The following is an 8,062-nucleotide window of genomic DNA, read 5'->3' as shown; positions in this document are numbered from 1 at the left end:
TGACCTCAATAGTAGAAAATGAAGCTACGTGGAAAGTTCGAGTAGGACAGAAACTAATTTTTAAAAAAATAAAAAGTGAGGAAAGAGGGTAGAAAATGGAGCTGTAGCAAAATTTTAAGTATACTGCTTGCAGAACTGAGGTGTGACCTATTTTAATAAAGATTTGAACTCTTAGTATCTATTCGTTGAACTTAGGATTAGGATAGATGCAAACATGGATAGAAACTATCTTCTAAAAGCTGAACAAGGTATTGTTTTTGAAGCTCTAATAAGAAAACTGTATCAGTGTAAACAGGTATCTCTTCAGTTAGAATAGGCCCCACACAGGAAAGCTCTAACAAGAAAACTGTATCAGTGTAAACAGGTATCTCTTCAGTTAGAATAGGCCCCACACAGGACAGCTCTTCCTTTTCCCTTTTGTGCAGTCCCCTACGTTCAGCTCCCCGTCGTTGCAAGTATGATTTCTTTTAATGCCAGTGTACTAAGTAGTGGGTTTCTTCATGACCTTTTCATACACGTGTATCATTGTATTTGCTCCTTCCCTTGCCCCTCCCCCAACTCTTTCTTCCCTGCAAACTATCCCCTCTGCTTTCCTGTTCTGCAGGAGGGCATGCAATTGTCTTCTTCTTCTTCTTCCCTCCCCTTCAGAACAAACCCTTCTAATCCTTACACACACACACACACACACACACACAATCAAATGCACACACGCAAACACATCTATCTATACATGTATCTAATCTACCTATAGAGAGATTTTGATTCTAAGCTGTAGATTCATGTATGAGAAAAACCATGGGACATTTGTCCTTCTGAGTCTGGTGTGCTCCCCTTTACATGATGATCTCTGTTCTACTCTGTGGGGTTTTTTGTTTGTTTGTTTGTTTGGTGGTGGCAGTGGATTTTTTGTTTTTGTTTGTTTTATATGTGTGGGGTTTTTGGTTTTGTTTGTTTTGTTTTCTCTGTGTAGTAGCCCTGGCTCTCCTGGAACTCACAGAGATCTGTCTGCCTTTGCCTCCCAAATGCTGGAATTAAAGGCATGCGCCACCACAGCCCAGCTCAAGACTGGGATTTTAAGAACAGATAGAATTAACGCTGCAAAAGGTATGTTATAGTCTCCAACACATTTCACCACGTTTTATAAAGCAGATATAATATTTGCTTTTCACACTTAATAAATAACAAGACTGGGATTTTTTTTTCTTTTTTTTTGGTTTTTGTTTTTGTTTTTCGAGACAGGGTTTCTTTGTGGTTTTGGAGCTGTCCTGGGACTAGCTCTTGTAGACCAGGCTGGTCTCGAACTCACAGAGATCCGCCTGCCTCTGCCTCCCGAGTGCTGGGATTAAAGGCCCCAGCCAGGTGTACTTTTTTAAAATTTACTTTTATTTTTTCTTCAAAAGTTTTTTATTTATTTATTTATTTATTTATTTATTTGCCTGCACGTATGTCCGTGTGAGTGTGTCAGAAGCCCTGGAACTGGAGTCACAGACAGTTGTGAGCTGCCTTATGGGTGCTGGGGATTAAACCTGGGTCCTCTGGAAGAGCAGCCAGTACTCTAAACTGCTGAGCCATCGCTCCAGCCTCCGGGTGTAATTTCTTTCAGATGATTTTCACTAATTGGACTAGTGTGTCGTGTGTCTGACTTACCGGGTTGATTTTTATTTTATTTTATTTAGTGATTCGGTTAGATTGAAAGAGCCCTGAGAGGAGTGTCTTCAGTTGTGACTTTGTCCCCAATCTCCACAGTGACTACGCTTTTGAGTAGCAGTGTATTTATAAATATTTTTAGTTGAAAGAGGGCTAACATTTATTAAGCACCCACATTTATCAAGAACTTGATATTTCATTTGATTTTCCACATCAGATAAATTACATTTTAAACAACTTGTAATTTGATGTAATTTATTTAAAGGAGCTTTTGGCCCCACTTTATTTTTTTTCTTTATTGATGTTTTATTTTTATTTATTTATTTATTTATTTATTTATTTATTTATTTATTTATTTAAGATTTCTGTCTCTTCCCCCCAGCCGCCTCCCCTTTCCCTCCCCCTCCCCTAATCAAGTCCCCCTCCCTCTTCAGCCCAAAGAGCAATCAGGGTTCCCTGCCCTGTGGGAAGTCCGAGGACCACCCACCTCCATCCAGGTCTAGTAAGGTGAGCATCCAAACTGCCTAGGCTCCCACTAAACCAATAGGTGCAGTAGGATCAAAAACCTATTGCCACTGTTCTTGAGGTCTCAGTAGTCCTCATTGTCCACTATGTTCAGCGAGACCGGTTTTAACCCAGGCTTTTTCAGACCCAGGCCAACTGGCCTTGGTGAGTTTCCGATAGAACATCCCCATTGTCTCAGTGTGTGGGTGCACCCCTCGCGGTCCTGAGTTCCTTGCTTGTGCTCTCTCTCCTTCTGCTCCTGATTTGGACCTTGAGATTTCAGTCCAGTGCTCCAATGTGGGTCTCTGTCTCCTTTCATCGCCTGATGAAGGTTAATATTCAGGAGGATTTGGCCCCACTTTAAAGGGGAGGAACCCTAAACTGAGAAGAGTAAATGTCTCCTATGACATAGACAGTGATAGCATAGTAGAAATTTAGCATCACGTTTGTGTGGCTCCAAAGTCCGTGACCTTTAAATTACGACACACCGACTCATTGAACTTAGGCTCATGTGCTTTCTTTTTCCTTCTTCAGAATGATAAGATTGTTCAAATAGTGAGTAGATAGGATTTCAAAGGACATCTACCCACTTTGTGGCATTTCAAAAAATATTGTGATTACTAAAGTTAAAGGACATTTGTTGAGGTTGGAGATTTTGTGGGCATCGAACACACAGCCAGAGTGGACCACTTAGGTGAAAACAAAATTCGAGGTGCTGTGCTTTTTCTGTGTGACTGTACTTCAGGGTCACGGGCCTGATGGGTGCTGAGCAAGACAAGCCAGTCTGTAGACTGGAAACCTATCATTTGTACAACACTGCCCAAGTGAAGAGAATCACAAGTGTGCACCTGTGTCTGTGTTCAGTTCTTAGTCTCTGGCAGGAGAACCCAAGCAGCCCAGAGGGAAATTATGGAAGCAGACCAGAAAGAGACATAGAGTGCCAATAATTTTTTTCCAGTTGTGAAACCTATGTGCAAAGACTTGCTGATGTCTAGGGTTATTGTTGCCTAGCAGATGAAGGACAAATGCTCAGATTGGTTTACCAGGTTTTAAATTATTTCCATGGCAGAATCTTTTCACTTTGGCTTATCCAAGGGTATGGATGGGTTAAAGTTCTTTTATCTTCCTTTCACTCTGGTTCTAGTCTTTAGAAAAGAATCAGTAACTTGGGGTCAGGCATGGTAGAACATGACTTTAGTCCCAGCACTCAGGTGGCAGAGGCAGGTGGCTCTCTGTGATTTGGGGGACAGCCTTGTCTACATACTGAGTTCTAGATCAATCAGGGCTACGTAGTGACCCTGTCTCAACAAACACATAAAAAAAAAAAAAAAAAACTCAGAACAGTAACTCCCTACCTGAGGCAAAATTAAAGGTAGGCTCTAGTAATTCTTTTCATTTTTTAATTGTTATTTTTAGTAAGTATACAAAAATAATGTATTTCTTCATGATATTGTGCATACAATTATACTTTGCTGGAGGCTCAGTGTGCCAGATACCGTCCTATGGGCTTTGTATCAATATTTTACTAAGCCTATCTCCAAACTATAGATAGTATTTTCTCCATTTTACATACAATAAAATCAAAATATGGGAGAATTAATTAATTTTCCAAACTACAAGATATGGTGGAGCTGGGTGCCAACACAGCAGAACTTAATTATAGTCGTCATAATTTTTTAAAGCCTTTAATCACTGCCTGGCTTAGTTATTTTTCTATTACTGTGAAAAAACACCATGACCAAAACAACATATAGAAAACAATTGATTTGGTTACAGCTGCAGAGGGATAATAGTCCATGTTGGCGGAGCAGAGGTAGCAGGTGGTGAGCAGCCGCAGCTGAGAACTCAAGTCTCAGAACTCCAAACAGGGAAAGAAACCACAGCACACTGGAAAGGATGCTTGGCTTTTGAAGTCTCAAAACCCACCTGTTGTGGGATATTTGATCACACTGTGATACCCCGAGACTGTGTTAATAAAGTTCCTTGAATCAGGGGGCGGAGCCAGTTATTAGCTGACCAGAATTAGTCATAGAAAAGACTGGGATGTGGATAGAGATGATGTACAGGAAGGAGTAGGGAGACACTTGGAGATTTTGCACTGCCTTCAATCTGGGAAATGTTGAGAGAGGTCAGCTGGTCACTCCCCTGCTGCCTCTTCAATATAGCAGGTTTTCTACCCCACTATCTGACTCCTGGTCTTTATTGGTAATAGAAGAACTTAGATGAACACAACATCCATCCCCAGTGACATACTGCCTTCAACAAGACCATACCTAAACCTACCCAAGTAATGTCACCAACTGGAGACTAAGTGCTTAGATGCCCAAGAATATGAGGGACTATCTCATTCAATACCACACCGTGTTTAAGGAACTTTCTGTGTATAAATAGGAAGAAAGCACGAATCATTGAAAACGGCAATTTTAGAAAGGAAAAAGGTACATATCACTCAAGCAGTGATAAACATTATTAGCCATCTGGGAACTATGAATAAAAGCCAAAACAAGCTGCTTGTGTTGTTTTTCTGTCGACGTAGTGGCTGTACCTGAATCTACTGATATTTTAACTACCATCCACAGGCCCAATGGCCCCACAGTCAGAGCCCCGTATTTCAGGCCTTGGCCTGGTGGGATTTCTGGTCCATTCAGTACCATTTCTGCTTTAGCTGCCAAATATAGTTGTTAACTAAGTCTTTATCATTCCATTTACCAATAAAGACTAGGGAGTCAGATGTTGGGGTGAAAACCTGCTAGCTCAGACCTTCCCTTTTGGCTGGAGACCCAGCAAGAGTGTCTCTTCAGCCATCTAAACCAAAAAAAAAAAAAAAAAAAAAAAAAAAGCCCTCAGAACTCCAAGTCCCTCTCTATTGCTCCCTGTGCATCCTTTATCTATCTTCTGGGTCCTCCATACTCTATGGCTAATTTCTGTCACCTAGTTGCTGGCTCCACCCCTCATCCAAGGTTGATTCTATTAACAGTCTTGGGTTTCACAGTGCGATCAAATATCCTGTAATACTCATGCCTACCTAGAAAAGCTAAAACAAAATGGTGACTCGTGCTGGTGCATAAGTGAATAACAGTCACCCTCACAAGCTGACGGTGGGAATGAAAAATGGTGTAGTCACTTTGGAAACCCGTCTGGACAGTCTGAAAAAGTTTAAAACTGGAGTTGTTTTATGACACAGCAGTCTGTCTCTCGGGTACATACCAAAGAGAAAATGAAAACGTCATTCCAGGCATGTACACATGAATGTTTGTAACATCATTATCCATCACAGTGGGCGGTGGGATTAACCCCAAATCCCTAAACCAGGAGAGGGTAGATAAAACACAGCGGAACACATTCAGCAATAGAAATAAAAGAAATGCCTGTCTATGTCACATGGACTATTCTGGAAGACCTTGTGTAATCTCTCTGTTGTGATGGACTCACATCCTGGTCCATAGTTCACCTCAGCTATTCTGAGGGTCAGCATGCAGTCAACCCAGTTAAGAAGAGATGGTAATTTATATGCTGCGTAGATGGGAAAGGGAATGAGATACCTTAATAAAAAATTTCCCGCCTGGTGGTGGTGGCACACGCCTTTAATTCTAACACTTGGGAGGCAGAGGCAGGCTGATCTCTGTGAATTCAAGGATAACCTGGTCTACGGAGCGAGGTCCAGGACACCCAGGGCTGACAAACCAAAACAGAACAGAACAAAAAAGAGCCTTCCGTTACTGAATGTGAGTCTGTGGGTTCATGGATGAGGCTTCAGGAGGACACAAACCATACTTACCAACGAGAGGGGGAAACTGAGGACGCTCTCCTTTACTCACTCTTTCCTGGACCTTCATTCTCTGTATCACAGTAAGTGTAAAAGTCGGCCACTCTGCTATCGTTCCACTTGTAGTCTTTGTTATAATGTGATAGAAAAGGTCACTAACTCGGGAATACAGTATGAAAGCACTAGAATTGCAATGCCACCGCCAAGCAATAATTCCTGTCATTATTATTATGACGAATTTATTTTCTTCCTCCATGAGCACACACTGTCCTTTACGAGGCTGACATATATCATGCTATCACGTGCATATAAAGTTTCATACTTTGTTTTTTTTTCACTAAAATTATATAGTAAGCCTTACCCACGTGCTATTTTATTTGTCTTCAAACTTTTAATTTAAAAGAAAAAATGAGCACAAAATAATTGCCCAGCAGAGGCTTAGAGTTTTCTTTTTAATTTTCAGCATAACACCCTGGAAGACTTTTCCAGCTAATAATTATGACTGTGTAAATACCGAGCATCCTCACCGAGCATCTGTGGCAACAGCTTGGTAAGAGCAGCTCTCGGAGCCTTCTCCCTGAGGACCGCCACACAACTATCCCTTCAAAGCCACGCTGACTTCTCCTGACTTGCTTCCGAGCTGGCTGAGCAGGGAAACCAGCTGGCTAACAGGTAAGCTCTCTGTCTGAAGTGACTGTCTCTTTGGGAGGAATTGGTGGCCAGTCAAGCAACTCACAGCGTGACTAACGTGTCGAGGTGTCTGTGCCAACTGTGTCCTGTCCCTTCCTGTTCACATCACCACAGTGATGCTTCACAGACTTCTCTGGGGTTCCTCCCCAAATCAGACCTCAAGAAGCTATAACCGCTCCAGCCAAGGCCTGGCTACATGACCGGGATTTTCTGCTTTAGGATATTTTACTGTCATTATTATTAATACATAAATCTCTTGTTTGTTTTGAGTTGGGGGGGTCCTCTGTTTTATTTTTTTCCCTTTATACAGTAAAACTTTGTAAAAATATCAAGTCAGATGCAATTAATTCTACTAATGCATACTTGTTGGATGTGAACTCTATGGACTGCTCTGGGAGCTGTTTAACTTGGAGGAGCTGTTCTTGAGGGGCGAGCAGCCCAGTAGAGCTGTAGTCTAATATGAATATAAACAGCTATAAGACAAAGCAGATAAGTTGAGAGTGACTTTATGTTCTCGTCTATTAAAATTATTTTTACATTGAGCCTGTGTTACTGTTGGGACCATTGAGAACAAGCTTTAATAAATGCATTAGAGGATTACAGGGCAGAGGAGAGAAAATTCTGTTCAACCGGAGTCGAAAGGGAATGAGGAAGGCCTTGGAGTTTCTGTCTTTTCTAATGACGAAAGACTTTTGTGTAAGACAAAGTTGACAAAATTTCATTGAACTATAAAAGATACCATATCATATTTTTAGAACCTTTTCTCCCTGACATTTGCTTATTCCTTTTCTCGGTTAACTACAACAGCCCTAGTGGCTGTCATATTACTCCTTAAATTTATATTAATTTAGGTCTATTTTCAAGCCATTTTGCCACATCTTCCATGGACGCATAGTAAGCACTTAGCACTTAGCTGTGTCATAAGTAGTGGTGGAGGACAGCGGCGGGATGTTCCCCTACTGACCCAATGACAGGAAAGAAAGGAGACAAGACTACATGCCGAGAGGGAATCTTGGTCTTGCCTGTAAAACAGAAAGAGATAAAGAACCTGTGAACAGTAACTGCGTGCAGGGTGATCTGTGCCATGGAATTATGCTGAGGGCGATGCGGAAGGAATGACTAGCCGGTTGTGAGGTGAGAAGGACGTCAGGAGGGAGACCTTTAACAAGTGTACGTGCATGGGAGCACTGAGGTCAGGGCTGACACAGGTAATGATGGGGGTGGCGTGGGGTGAGTTGGGGTGGCACCGTGATTTGGGGATTATTAGTGGAGAAAGTGTTTTCACACACCTTTAATCCCAGCACTCTGGAGTCAGAGACTGGTGTATCTCGGAGTTTGAGGCCAGCCTGGTCTACAGAGTTTCAGCACAGCCAGGGATACACAGAGAAACCTTGCCTCAAAGCGAAACAAAACAACATACAAACAAAACAAGACCAAAAAAAAAAAAAAAAAAAG

Source organism: Alexandromys fortis, unplaced genomic scaffold (genome assembly GCF_014885135.2).
Source record: "Alexandromys fortis isolate MF-2015 unplaced genomic scaffold, M_Fortis_MF-2015_v1.1 scaffold_4, whole genome shotgun sequence".
In the NCBI taxonomy this organism is placed as follows: Eukaryota; Metazoa; Chordata; class Mammalia; order Rodentia; family Cricetidae; genus Alexandromys; species Alexandromys fortis.
The sequence above is the reverse complement of the archived record's forward strand: the minus strand, read 5'-3'. Positions refer to the sequence as shown.